The sequence below is a fragment of the Cryptomeria japonica genome, chromosome 2 (assembly GCF_030272615.1).
Source record: "Cryptomeria japonica chromosome 2, Sugi_1.0, whole genome shotgun sequence".
Classification (NCBI taxonomy): Eukaryota; Viridiplantae; Streptophyta; class Pinopsida; order Cupressales; family Cupressaceae; genus Cryptomeria; species Cryptomeria japonica.
The window spans coordinates 263756483-263772677 of NC_081406.1; positions in this window are offsets into that span (position 1 = coordinate 263756483).

Genomic DNA, 16195 nt, shown 5'->3' on the forward strand with positions numbered 1-16195 from the left:
AAATATTTTGGACCTATTTATTCTTATAATTATAATTAGAAAGAAATTCAAATTAAGAATAGAAAACTTGAAGTTCATGAATACTAAATTAGTTAATATTAGTGTAGAAAAAATATGGCAATATATAAAAACCTTGAAATAAAAAAAGTATATATTTTATGGAGAAAATAGACCGTATGCTCCAAAGAGCATGACTAATAATTTTTCACAGCTCATCAAATTAGACATTAATAAATGTTTTTAGATAACCTTGTTATCCTTCGATTAGGTTGTTTGTTGTAATAAAGATATAAAGGATAATGAAGATAATTCAGAATGGATGCAGCTCTAGTATAATTTCATGTTTCTTTTCATAATGTTTTGCATCTTTTCATTCTTCATTGGGTAGATTAGATCTTTTGCACAAATCTAAGGCTTTTTGTGGTGTCTTTTAATGGTTTATGCGATGTTTTGATTTCTTATCTACACAAAACCTAATTAGGTTGGACACTAGTGCCCATTTCTAGTGTCCTCCCAATTCGGATCCAATTTCAAATATGTGAATGCTGATGTTAAGCCCTTAATGATTATGTTCTTATGTCGGTCTCTCCTAGGTAATTGTTGATGAAAAGGTGTAATTCACATATAAAAGTGTCTTCCCCTCTCATTTGAAAGCATAAGCACTCTACTAAGTCATATATCTAAGATCCCAAGTAATATTCTATCAAGCAATCAAGATAAATAAAGTATTAAGGAGTCTAGGGAAACTATCAAGCACACTGTTATCTACTATGGAAGTAATTTGTTTATCATTATTTTTTTGATGATTGTCGTGGAATATTAGGTTTTACACCTTAATATGTTATTGAGTATCACGTTGATCCAAAAGCTTATAGTGTTGGCATCATGGTGAGCATGATGAAGTTTGAGGTACTTAGAGGTTGTCATTGATGGCAAATACCAGCTCTAATGACATCACAACCGATCGGAAAAAGGGTTATAGTAGATTGGTGAGGAACCGAGGACTAAAGACTTCCAACAGTGAGCAGAGACCGGTTTACAGGAAGCAACCAGTAGTTGGGTTGAGTGAAGCAGGTCCATCGATATAAAGGAAGAAACTAGTAGCAGATCATAACGGTGATTGATAAGCATGTGAAGTGAAAAGGATAAGCACACGTGATCATCAACATGTTTGGCTTGCTAACATGTGGATCTGACAAATTTAGAAAGAGCTAGTTGAAGTTGGAATGCTTGCTAGAGAGCCGATGAGATTTGTGGCATGAACGGATAGTCCCACCGATATAATCGATAAGATTTGAGGAACGAATTGATTGGTGTATAGAATAATTTTTGGGTTCAAATTTTGGAGGGAAAGTTCGTGCCAAGATTGAAGACAACTATATACATGTTTTCCATCTTGATTTTTGTGTGTCCTGGCAATTGTGAGTGAATTGAGATTGAAAATCAGAGTAAGGTGAAGAACGAGCTAAGTGCAGAAGGGTTCCTTATGAATCGACGAAGTCATCACAAAGAAAAGATTGAAGCAGATACAAAGCGGATCTATTCGACAAAAAAGTGTCATCATCATATCAATGAGTTGTTGCTCTCTAATAATTGCAGTAGATTAAATCCTTTAACAGGGTGAACCTGTAAAGACATAAATTACTCTATATGACATAATCTACTCTTTATTCATAAATAAATTCATAAATCAATTAAGAAGTCTATTTCATACATAATATAAAACAAGTTTAATAAATTGATATAACAATCATAGATATCAAGGAGTTAAATAAAATTTTCATATACAATGGAAAGTACAAATTTCTCATTACATATCATTATATCATACTTAGACTTTCAAATGCCTTAAGTTTTAAACAAACATAAAGAAAATGAGATACATTAGTCGATCTCCAATTTGAATCGCTTCCTTTCAGTCCATCGAATGAAGATGAGAACAAGATTCAGGCGCTTTTTCTGCCCAACCTTGAAGCTTACGCTTCCCCAGAATTATTGGTCAATCAAGAATACCTGACCTTGCATGAATTTCTTTAACAAAAGAATTCAAAAGACAAGATGGAATCTAGTGCGTGCCTAGATGATATAAGCATTTTCATTTTTCTAATTCTTTTAAGAAACAAGAAATATCAATCAAGGATATGGTAGAGAGCATAAATAAAATAATTTCATCTATTTGAATGGATAATTCAATTCATTATTCGGCCGAGTATAATGCCATGCATAAAAAAAATAGATAGTTTGGAAAAAGCAACTATTCTCTCTAAAATTCCATATTCGGCACCCCGTCCCGGAAGGTAACTTTCCTTACACAAGCCTATCTAGCTTAGTTCTCATAAAACAAGAATACATTTCCATAAAGAATACAATATTTTGACTAAAAGGATTAACATATTTCCTAATACTTTCATAAATAAAGCACTATTTCATTACTTTCACCTATTTGCAAACAATCTTTCACAGAATAACAATTTCGCAATTTTGATAAGCAAACATATTGCATCAAATAAACCAACTAAGTATAAAAATAAGAAGAAGGTGTAACGCAAGTATGATTGTTTTCATATAAATGAGTTAAATTTGAGTACACATTCTTTATAAGAATATCTATCCTAACCCATTAGCATTATTTACCATTTTTAAACAATATAAATGCATTTCTTAGCTATTTCATTCCATGTACCTCCTAATATTTTCCCTCTATGTCTATCCAAAGAATAATAAAACAAATTCAATATAAACATGGAATATCATAAATAAAATCTTATGCTACATCTATAGCTCTATTTCCCTATCACTTCTTAGTGCAAAATAACCAAAATGAAATGAAGATCCTACCTCCTTACGCTTTGATACTGGCTTGGAGTGAACTCTTTCATGCCTCCTCTAGATCGGCCTACTTCTTCCTTGATGGTTCAAGAGTTCTCTATCAGATCTTCCTCCAAACACCTATCTATTTTCCTTCTATCTCTACTCTAAAGTTCTCTCTCTCTAATCTCTCTTCTAACTTTACTATCTTTCTCTCTGCTCCAACTTGCTATTTTCTATCTTTCTCTATATCTTTTTTTCCTCTCCTCCAACTATCAATCCTATGCCTCTATATATATACTATTTTTCTCCTATGAAATCTATTATGTCTAAGGCTCAATTATTGTTATGAATTTGTAATTTTGGCTGCATTATAGATAGGTCTGATACTTAACTACTCCACGTCTTCTCCTTCCCAAAGTATTTCCAGTTCTCTCTGTCGCTCTTGTCGACACGTCTTGGAGTGGTGGGAGGCCAAGGGATGTTTTCTAAAGTGATCAACCTTGGATCGTGGAAGGGTGGTTGGTCTTCTCCACCATCATCATGAAGACTGCAGTCTTCCAACTGCCTCTGTGGATCATGAAAGATCTGCATACTTTAACGCCATGGCACTATGTGCCTATTTACTCCCTCCTACGTCAATCACGAGCCATTAAAAATGGTCGTTCTACAGTCCAAGAGGAGTGATCTGCAGTTCGTGGGGTGTAATTGCAAGCTGGTGGGGGAAGTCGACTTTGTCGACTTCTACTAGTCGACCAATAAACTGCCACCGCCACCTTTTGTGAAACAAACATCCGCCACCTTTGGTAAAATAAACATTAATAGTTAAATTCTAATTTGATTTTCTATGATATTAATAAACTTATAAAATATATGGATATACATATATATATATATATATATATATATATATATATATATATATATATATATATATATATATATATATATATATATATATATATATATATATATATATATATATATATATATATATATATATATATATATATATATATATATTGATCGATTTCATTAAATTAAATATGAAATACTCATAACTATTACTTAAATCGACGAGACCATTATTCCCATTTTCCAACGAAAAATAACTTATAAAACAATAATCAACTACATACGATTGCAATCATGTCATCATAAAATTTGCATTCTAAATCATATTTAATAGGAATGTTAAGTTGCTAATTTATTAACTCCAATTTTTCAACTAATAGTCATTTATATATATGAAACCAACGTAACGACTACTTTTACTCGAATCATTTAAATTTAAAATAACGCATTGATGAAGTCATAATACAAACATTTTTTCTATTGTGGTGTGTGAGATTCCTCTAGTCTACTGAAGTCATAAGCTAAAAACAAGTCTACTTGAGTCTTGTTCTCGCCTTCATCTTCGTTCACCTATCCCTGCATCACTTGCACTCAATAGTTCATCAGTAATGATGATCCCCAATTAAGATAATACTAGCTATCTAATTACATATTGCATGAATAAAATGCATACATCATTTCTTATTATTTGCATACAAACTGAATAATCATCAAAATGAATGTTCATATTTGTTTCAATTTCAATTCATAAATAAAAACCTGCTTTATTTCTCCTAATAACACATTATCAAAAAATACGGTTCGTGACATCCTTCCCCTCTTGGAAGAGACATTGTCTCGATCTCTTATTATCCATCAATAAGCACATAGCAATTCTTTCTCATAAAATGTTAACAATACATAAAGTTTCAAATATAAATAATAACAATCGTATACATGCTATCCAAGTTCACATCATAAAATCAAAATCATTATTTCAAAGATATCTCATATGATAAGGAACTATTTTCTAAGAAAGTAAATGAGGAAAATGATGGTCAATCATCTCAGCATCCTCCCATGTAACACTATCCTCATAATATTGGTCCCACCGAACCTTATACTGAGTGAAATCTCTACTACGTAGCTTCATGCTATGCTGATATAGGATTCATATGGGATCCGCTAGCACCACCCCTAGATCCTGTACCTGTAAAGATTGACAATCAAGAATATGAGATGCATCAGCATGTTAAGGTTTCAATAAAGAAACATGAAACACATTGTGGATTCGAGCTAGAGAAGGGGGTAAAGCTAATCTACAAGCAACTGGATTAATAACTTCTAGTACATCAAAGGGTCCCACATATCTTGGTGCCAACTTCGATGATTTGCCAAATGAGATAAAGCTCTTATGAGGTTTAACTCTCAAAAAGACTTTATCTCCTGCCATAAATTGTCTAAAAGTCCTATTTCAGTCTGCATAACTCTTCTATCGGTCAACTGCCTCCTTCAACCTACTCTTGATCAACACTATTTGCTCATCCATTTCCTTAAGTAAATCAGGACCAATGATGATCCTATCTTCCAATCTATCCCAACTGATAGGTGTGTAGCACTTTTGCCCATAGAGTGCTTCAAAAGGTGTCATCCCTAAGGATGCATGAAAGGAGTTGTTATAAGAAAATTCAACCAAAGGCAAGTACTCCTGCCATTTGTACTATTGATCCATGCAATACATCCGTAAAAGATCTTCCACAACCTGATTAACCCTTTCTGTTTGGCCGGCAGTCTAAGGGTGATATGCTGAGCTAAAATTCAGTCTTGTTCCCAATGCTGCATTTAATGTTGTCTAGAATCTGGAAGTCATCTTGGTATCCCTATTTGATATTATGGTTTCAGGAACACCATGTAACTGAAAAATTTCTTGCACAGATTTCTTAGCAAGAACAAATGATCCATCCTTGAGATTCCTAGGTATGAAATGTGCAACTTTAGTTAACTTATCCACCACTACTAAGATAGTGTCATGTTTATTTTTGCTCATTAGTAATCCTTGGATAAAATCCATACTGATTACTTGCCACTTGTATTCCGGTATAACATGTTGGAATAAAAGTCCTACTGGATGAACATGTTCAGCTTTCACTTGCTGACATTACAAACATTGTGCCACATACTCAATCACTTCCTTTCTGAGTTTAGGCCAAAAATACAAAGATCTCGGGCCAGCTACCATATTTGTTATTTTGGGGTGTCTTGAATAACATGTATCGTGCATCTCATACAATATTAACTTCCTCAAATCTCCCCCTTTAGGTATGTACATCCTTCCTTGGTACCTTAAAATACCATCAGGTTCAATTTCATAGCCATCATAGTGATGATTTGAAGAGTCTTTCTCCAAGGTTTGCTTAACCCTTAGGTAATGCTCATCTTCTAGAAGGTTCTGCAACACTTGTTTCAAGTTTGTTCTAGTTGTCACCATAGCAGATAGGTGTCTTCTTCTGCTGAGAGAATTAGCTACCCTATTTTCCTTCCCTTTGATATATTCAATACCAAAATCATACTCACTTAGGAATTCAAGCCACCTTCTTTGTCTTGCATTAAGGTTAGGTTGTGTAAAGATATACTTCAATCCTAAATGATCTGTTTTTAGCTCAAAAGGCTTCCCTAAAAGGTAATGCCTCCACATTTGTAATGCATGAACAATATCTAGAAGTTCTAAGTCATGCGGTGCATAATTCAATTCATATTGCTTCAGCTTTCTTGATTCAAATGCAACTACCTTCCCTTCCTGCATCAACACTGCTCACACACCTTCAGCTGGGGTATATGTAATTACTATAAAATGTCCATTGGGATCTGGTATAGTTAAGACTGGTGTTGTTGTCAATTTCTGCTTCAAGAGTTGAAATGACTCCTCACACTTCTCAATCCATTCAAACCTTTTTTCCTTTTTCTGAAGTGAAGTAATAGGTGTTGCTATCCTAGAAAATCCTTCCACATGCTTTCTATAATATCTTGCAAGTCCCATAAAACTTCGGACTTCTGAAACATTCTGAGGTGTTGGCCAATCCACTATTGCTTCTAGCTTTGCAGGCCAATCCACTATTGCTTCTAGCTTTGCAGGATCAACTGAAATTCCTTCAGCAATTATAACATGACCTAAGTAATGCACCTTTTCCTGAAAGAAAGCACACTTAGAAAAATTTCCATAAAGCTTGCGATCTCTCAATCATTGCAAAACTATCCTTAAGTGCTTCTTATGTTCTTCTTCATTCTTAGAATAGATCAAAATATCATCAATGAAAATTAGAACAAAATCATCCAGGTATTCTCTAAAATATTGTTCATGAGGTTCATGAATGTTGCTGGGGCATTGGTTAAACCAAAAGGTACGAATGTGAATTCATAGTGCCCATACCGTGTTCGGAATGCAGTCTTAGGAATATCCTCATCTTTAATCCTTAACCAGTGATATCATGATCGAAGATCAATCTTGGAGAATACCATTGCACCTTTCATTTGGTCAAACAATTCATCTATCCTTAGCAAAGGATATCTATTTTTGATAGTCACTTTAGTCAACATCCTATAATCAATGCATAACCTTAAAGTGTCATCCTTCTTTACGAAGATCACCTGTGTACCCCACGGGGATACACTTGGTCTAATAAATTCTTGCCTAAACAATTCTTGCAATTGAGCCTTAAGCTCATACAATTTTTTTGTTATCATTCTATATGGAGCCTTAGATTGCAGCTCCGTTCCCAGTAAGAGTTCTATAGAAAAATCAAACTCTCTCTTAGATGGTAACTTAGTAAGGTCTTCTAGAAAGACATCTAGGAACTCTGTAAGGATAGGATAATCCTTAGGACTCTTCTCAACATTATCCAAATCACTTACCATGACAACAATTATGGAACATCCTTTCCTTTGGGCCTTCTTGAGTCGCATTGTTGAAATGTGTCTTAATTCAAGAGGCTTTTTGGACCCAAGAATTTCAACTGAATTCCCAAAATCATCTATACAACTAATGACCTTATCCTCACAGTTTACTATGGCTTTATGCTTAGTTAACTAGTTGATACCTAAGATCACATCATATGGTCCTAATGGTGCCACATAAAGGTCAACCTGGGTTTGGAAACTGGAAAGTTCTAGTTCACTGCAAAATAGACAAGTATCTACTCTCCATTCTGCTTGATTCCCATATTGGACCATCCATGCATTTGAAATATAACCAGGTCTAACAGACAATTTAGAAACTACTTTAGGATCAACAAAGCATTTAGTAGCTCCTGTATCTATTAAAATAGAAACTGATTGCCCAAAAAGCTTACCCATCATCTGAATAGGTGAGGCTCGGAAATCAACCTGACGGTTGTCAACTGCTGCGTGAATCTGGTGTTGTGAGGATCCTTGCTGATTTGCTCCTCTTTGTGTGGGGGTACGTTGTGGACAATTTGAGGCATAATGACTTCCTCCATAGTTGTAACATCCAACCCTAGGTTCAAAATTGCCACCTAGCCTACCTCTGTCCAAGTTCTATCGAGCATTGTAGTTGGTGTTACTATTTTCTCTCTTATTACCATCCTGATTCACTCTTCCCCTTTCTTGAGTGTTGGGCCCCCTCTTCAGATTCCTTATTTGTCGATTGTTGTTGTTGTTGTTGTTCAATTGGAAATTCCTATTTCCAAAACTTGGTCTGTTATTCACATTTTTATGGAAAATTCCCAACTGCTGCAACTTCTGCTCTTGCTTGGTTGCTTTCTCAAATACTTCTTCCATAGTCAGTGGATTATGAATATCCACTTCTGCTCCAATATGAGTTCTCAAACCCAAGATGAACTTTCAGATGCGAAATTGCCCATCCATCTGATACTGTGGAACATACTTAAGAAGGTTGGTAAACTTCTCCCAGTATTGAGTTACCGACATGCCACCTTGTGTTAGGTTCTGAAATTCAGTCATCTTCTTATCAAAGACTAACTGAGGAAGCCACCTCTTCCTAAAGGATTGTAAAAATAATTCCCAAGTGATATCTCTAGGTTGCAACTTCCTTTCGGACTTTTCATTATCCCACCAAGTAGCAGCTTTGCTAGAAAGTTGGTAAGCAGCCCAAACTGCCTTGGTTTTGTTGGACATGTTGCGGAGACCAAAATAATTTTCCATTTCTATCACCCATGCCTCTGCACCATCACCAATAGTTTTTCCATCAAACTTTGGTGGGTCTATTCTTTTCAAGTCCTTAGCGAGCTCTCCTTCAATCCTTGCTTGGTTATCATGTTGTTCTTCAACCCTTGGAGCTTCATTTCGGACTTCTCTGACCCTTCGAACCTCTTGCTCGAGTCCATTCATTCTAGCACTCAGTTGGTTCAGTATATCAAGTATTTGGTCGAGTCTTTCATTTCCATTACTAGACCCAGCCCTTGTGGTCCTTGATCCCATTGTTATTCAACAATTTCTGCATTAGGGAATGTTAATATTTCTTAGCGAAAAAGAAAGAATATTTGCAAGGTTATGATTTTGATAACTTCTATTTAATCAAAGCTCCCTAAAATCTACCCATACAATATAACTATAGAGATTAATATCCATATTTACTACTGGAAGGAAACAATATAGTACTATAATAAGACATAGCTAGATAATTTGCACATTTATATCATCCAAGTTTATAATATGAACTAAGGTCCAAATTATATATTTATCATCATAGGAATCATACAAAAACAAAACATTCAACTCAAATTTTATTATAGAAAGAAAGACATCTTTATTTATTGATAATAAAAGTGTTATTACATAATACATCACTCTTCTAGTGGAGTCATGGGAGTATATCCTTCAGACTCGCTAGAACTTAGTGGGGTATAACCTTCAAACTCATCATTACTGAGTGGGGTATATCCCTCTGACTCATCAGAGTTAATCACAATTGGCCTAATGGGAGAATATTCTAACTCAGTCTCCTCTTCCTCTATAGGGATAGTCTTTTCATCGAGGGATTCAGTAGGGACTACTCCTATCTCAACATTTTCTTTTTCTTTTGATTCATTAGTAACTTGTTTTTCTACGGAAGGCCCATTTTCCTCCTCACTGATCCATCCTCCACTTGGATGGTTATCCATAACAGGTATGACAGGAGATATAGGATCCCTCTTGACCCTTAGATAGTGAGCATACCCAGCTACTGACTTACGAGCCATCTGTTTTGTTTGCACCATCTTTGTAAGTTTCAACACAAAACTATTATTCTCAATACTCAACTTGTGAAGTGACTCATAGGTCCTAGTGTTATACAACCTGGGCTCTGATACCAAAATATAAAGACATAAATTACTCTATATGACATAATCTACTCTTTATTCATAAATAAACTCATAAATCAATTAAGAAATCTATTTCATACATAATATAAAACAAGTTTAATAAATTGATATAACAATCATAGATATCAAGGAGTTAAATAAAATTTTCATATACAATGGAAGGTACAAATTTCTCATTACATATCATTATATCATACTTAGGATTTCTAATGCCTTAAGTTTTAAACAAACATAAAGAAAGTGAGATACACCTGTCGATCTCCAATCTGAGTCGCTTCCTTTCAGTCCATCGAATGAAGACGAGAACAAGATTCAGGCGCTTTTTCCGCCCAACCTTGAAGCTTATGCTTCCCTGGAATTCTTGGTCAATCAAGAATACCCGACCCTACACGAATTGCTTTAACAAAAGAATTCGAAAGACAAGATGGAATCTAGTGTGTGCCTAGATGATATAAGCATTTTCATTTTTCTAATTCTTTTAAGAAACAAGCAATATCAATCAAGGATATGGTAGAGAGTATAAATAAAAGAATTCCATCTATTTCAATGGATAATTCAATTCATTACTCAGCCAAATATAATGTCATGCATAGAAAAAATAGATAGTTTGGAAAAAAGCAACTATTCTCTCTAAAATTCCATATTCGGCACCCGTCTCGGAAGGTACCTTTCCTTACACAAGCCTATCTAGCTTAGTTCTCATAAAACAAGAATACATTTCCATAAAGAATACAATCTTTTGACTAAAGGGATTAACATCTTTCCTAATACTTTCATAAATAAAGCACTATTTCATTACTTTCACCTATTTGTAAACAATGTTTCACAAAATAACAAGAAGGTGTAACGCAAGTATGATTATTTTCATATAAATGAGTTAAATTTGAGTACACATTCTTTAAATGAATATCTATCCTAACCCATTAGCATTATTTACCATTCTTAAACAATATAAATGCATTTCTTAGCTATTTCAGTCCATGTACCTCCTAATATTTTCCCTCTATGTCTATCCAAAGATTAATAAAATAAATTTAATATAAACATGGAATATCATAAATAAAATCTTATGCTACAGCCATAGCTCTATTTCACTATCATTTCTTAGTGCAAAATAACCAAAATGAAATGAAGATCCTACCTCCTTACGCTTTGATACTGGCTTGGAGTGAACTCTTTCGTGCCTCCTCTAGATCGGTCTACTTCTTCCTTGATGGTTCAAGAGTTCTCTATCAGATCTTTCTCCAAACACCTATCTATTTTCCTTCTATCTCTACTCTAAAGTTCTCTCTCTCTAATCTATCTTCTAACTTTACTATCTTTCTCTCTGCTCCAACTTGCTATTTGCTATCTTTCTCTATATCTTTTTTTTCCTCTCCTCCAACTATCGATCCTATGTCTCTATATATATACTATTTTTCTCCTATGAAATCTGCTATGTCTAAGGCTCAGTTATTGTTATGAATTTGTAATCTTGGTTGCATTATAGACAGGTCTAATACTTAACTACTCCACATCTTCTCCTTCCCAAAGTATTTCCAGTTCTCTTTGTCGCTCTTGTCGACACGTCTTGGAGTGGTGGGAGGCCAAGTGATGTTTTCTAAAGTGATCGGCCTTGGATCGTGGAAGGGTGGTTGGTCTTCTCTAGCATCATCGTGGAGACTGAAGTCTTCCAACTGCCTCTATGGATCATGGAAGATCTGCATACTTTTAACGCCATGGCACTACGTGCCTATTTACTCTCTCCTGCGTCGGTCACGAGCCATTAACAATGGTCATTCTGCAGTCCAAGAGGAGTGATCTGCAGTTCGTGGGGTGTAATTGAAAGTTGGTGGGGGAAGTCGACTTCTACTAGTCGACCAATAAATCGCCACCGCCACCTTTTGTGAAACAAACATCCGCCACCTTTGGTAAAATAAACATTATAAGTTAAATTCTAATTTGATTTTCTATGGTTTTCTATGATATTAATAAACTTATAAAATATATGTATAAATAAATAAATAAATAAATAAATAAATATATATATGTATGTATGTATGTATGTATGTATATATATATATATATATATATATATATATATATATATATATATATATATATATATATATATATATATATATATATATATATATATATATATATATATATATATATATTTGTAATTGTATTCCTGTTTTGCAGTCAGGGAATGCATAAATGTTATAGATGATATAGGCTAAGGGGATTTTTGTAGACTTGTTATCTCTTGTAAAGGATGATATATCAGTTATATATATATATATATATATATATATATATATTGTATTGATCGATTTCATTAAATTAAATATGAAATTTATACTCATAACTATTACTTAAATTGACGAGAACATTATTCCCATTTTCCAACGAAATATAACTTATAAAACAATAATCAACTACATACGATTGCAATCATGCCATCATAAAATTTGCATTCTAAATCATATTTAATAGGAATGTTAAGTCGCTAATTTATTAACTCCAATTTTTCAACTAATAGTCATTTATATATATGAAATCAACGTAACGACTACTTTTACTCAAATCATTTCAATTTAAAATAATGCATTGACGAAGTCATAATACAAACAATTTTTCTATTGTGGTGTGTGAGATTCCTCTAGTCTATCGAAGTCATGAGCTAAAAACAAGTCTACCTGAGTCCTGTTCTCACCTTCATCTCCGTTCACCTATCCCTGCATCACTTGCACTATATAGTTCATCAGTAATGACGATCCCCAATTAAGATAATACTAGCTATCTAATTACATATTGCATGAATAAAATGCATACATCATTTCTTATTATTTGCATACAAATTGCATTATCATCAAAATGAATGTTCATATTTGTTTCAATTTCAATTCATAAATAAGAACCTACATTATTTCTCCTAATAACACATTATCGAAAATACAGTCCGTGACAAAACCTTAACCAATTATGTTTGTAAAATCCCCTAACAGGGTCACTCCATGATGGAAGTGTAAAATCCCTTTGCAAGGTGAATCCTAACAGATTCTAAGGTATTCTTAACAGGATAACAGTCATCTTTAACAGGGTGAATTTCTCAGAAGGAACATGATTGCAAGCTCTTAACCGGGCACTCTTTTTCCTGCAGAAAAAGAGATTGTGGGTTATCCCTACCGTGGTTTTCTCCCTCTAACTGAGAGTTTCCACGTATAATTGTTGGTGTTATGTGATGTTTATTTGATGCATGCAAATCTCTTTCCTTCAATGTTCTTTCTTTCATGATTAATGCAATGCTTTAAGTTAATTTGAAAAAGGTAGTTGTAGACCGGTCAGTTTGGAATATTATTGTTTATAAACTGTTTTTACTTATTCACCCCCCCTCTCAGTCACTAGTTAATACTAGTATCCCATATTTATATATGAATCCATCTATAGTATAGTAATTTGTACAACCCTTTTACAATTTCACACTTTATTTGGTCCCTTACTTTAGTGTGCCCTCTCTTGGGTCATTTCAAGCCAATTTGGACCTTATCTTATTCTATTGTCATCATATGCTAAGATTGAGACCAAATCCTATGTTTTTTTTGTCCTAATAATTTTTTTGCTACTCTTTCAAGTCCCTTTTTTAGTGGACTAGGGTTCCTAGTGCCCTAATCCCTCCAAAATGGTCTTAAATTCAAATGTGCTCAAGTGTTAGTTCCTACCATTTGTGATCTGATCTCAATATTTTCATGTGAAAATTGGAAATTGGCCTAAATTTGTAAATAGCTTGAGAACACTATATAAAGCAATCTTTTATCATTTATAAGGCTAACTAGCTAGTTCATTCTATTATCACATTTTAAGAGCCCCAATTCAATTAATTCAAGAGTATATCCCAATACAAGGAGTAGCAAGCCACAACAACCTATCTTCAAGTATGATATCATGATGAATTATGTTATGTCTTGCCAAGTTATTGCATAAAAACACTTGTCTAAAGAGAACTGCATCACCACCATTATCAATCCTAAGGTATAATCTTGTCAATTCAAAATTTGAATTATGATTTAGCCTTTTTCCTACTAGAGGTAAGCTCTCTTTTTACAACGTCATGTTGATGTGGAGGTGGGAACACCAAAATGAGGTTTGACTTATGAAAGCCCCTATACAACACAATATTTTCCCCTTTTCTTGTGTGTGTAGGCATAGATCTAACAACTAGGAGTTATAGAATTGCGTAGAGTAGACAGTGATAGACAACCTCAAACTTCTAATAAGAGAAAACACATGGACTATCCCTCATTGCTCTAGTGTTTGACACATTTTGTCCAAGATTTTGGTAAACAGACATACAAGACCTCCTGATTGCATCTCTAAAACTTTTTGTTAGTTTGGACACCCTCAAGAATATGGCACCTTTCTCCTTTGTCTAGCATATTCTACTCCAAATTGCTATCACAAGTTCTTCTTTGCCTCTTAATTTCAGATTAGTACTTCTATGTTGATTTCCAATACTATATCTTATTGTTTATGTTGAAAGTTGTCATTTTTCTATCATTTAACCTAGTTCATTTGAATACACTTCACAATATCAAATCCATAGTAATAAAACAAGGAGTCATAAACCCACCTAGTGTTCAACTCTCCCACTAGGACTATAGTTGAACCTATTTTATGCTTCTAATGATATGCCATGGAGATTTGGGAACATGATGTACATTACTAGGATGGGATCTCATTTCCTACCTATCTCCATCTATCTATAGAAAATAATTTTAGGTAGAAAAGGGAGGCAAGGAAGGATTCACCAACCTTATTGTTAGGTCTATGTATTTAAGTTGGTCATTATGAAAATCCCTCAATTAAATACTTTACTTGGTCCTAATGATGCTCATATTTGTAAGCCTCAAACTTTGCAAGGCTTTTCTTTTTCCTTCATTTTTTCATGTTTTTGACCTTGTTTGCCTACTCTTGATACTTTTAGAAAAATTATAAGTGGGTCCCTTATGTTTCGGATTACCTAAGGTTGTTCAATCTATATATTTTATCAGAAATTTCTAAGTGGATCCCCTATGTCTTGGATTACCTAAGAATGTTCAATCAATACATTTTATCAAAAATTCCTAGTGGAACTAGTTTTTGGAGCCTTTATGTGGTTATGTTTGTCTATATGATTTGGTGGTAATGTTTGTTCTTCCTTTAATGATTTCTTAGAAATTCATGGGACTTGTGCACTTTACAATCAATCATAAGGTTCCAATTTCTCTTAGAGCCATAGACCATGCCATAATCATTTTTCTTCTAGTTCCTACCTAAAGTACAAGTCCCCAAATGAACTTGGAACCATCCCTAGGTTCCCAATTCTCTTAAGGTCCTAGTCACTGCAATCTTCCCTTTTTCCTCCTTGAGACCTAGGTCCACAAGTGGAATTGTAACCTTGGGACTATGTTTTGGTCCTAATTCTTTGTGGGTTCCTATTCCCCATTCCCCTTCTTTCCCCATTTCCCTTTGTGTATTCTCAAGTCTTGAGTTATAAAGGGATCTTTTACCTTAGTTCTAAGCTCTCCATCCCTCTCGACTTCCCAACATATTTGCTCCTCTCCTCTCATGTTCCCCATCACCATTGGAACCCTACTGTTATATTATTGTGTCCTCTCATAGCCTAAACCTATAGGGTATCCTTGGACCTTAGTATCAATCCTTGGTGGAAAGTTCACCTCATGACCTAAATTCCAAAGTCTTCTCATTTTTGGTGCATGTCCCATTCTCAACCCCCATCTTGACCTTACATTTCTCTCATTTATATTCCACATACTACGCGATGCTTTTATCCATGATTCTTGACTCTCCTTGAAACTTAATCCTCATGTTATGCTTTCTCCCTATCCTTGGTCCTAGTCCCAATCCAAACCTAATCTCCAAGCCCAACTTTCTCCCACCTACTAAGGTCCCTAGTCCATAATTTATTTTAAGACCACACCCTTGATTTTCCTCCTTCCCAACCCCATTTCTTAAGTCTTTTTCAAATCTAGACCTTTGTTAGACACTAAAAATTCTATTTTTTGTGTTAGGGCTTACCACACCTCAATATCCATTGAAATCTTATTTCACCTACCCGATTACTCCATTCATGCATGATTCAACCTTGCAACAACCAAATCATCCTTTCACACTTGAAAAAAATCTATAAAAACCTAATTTGGTCCATGATTTTAAATGGAGATTCAATTGCA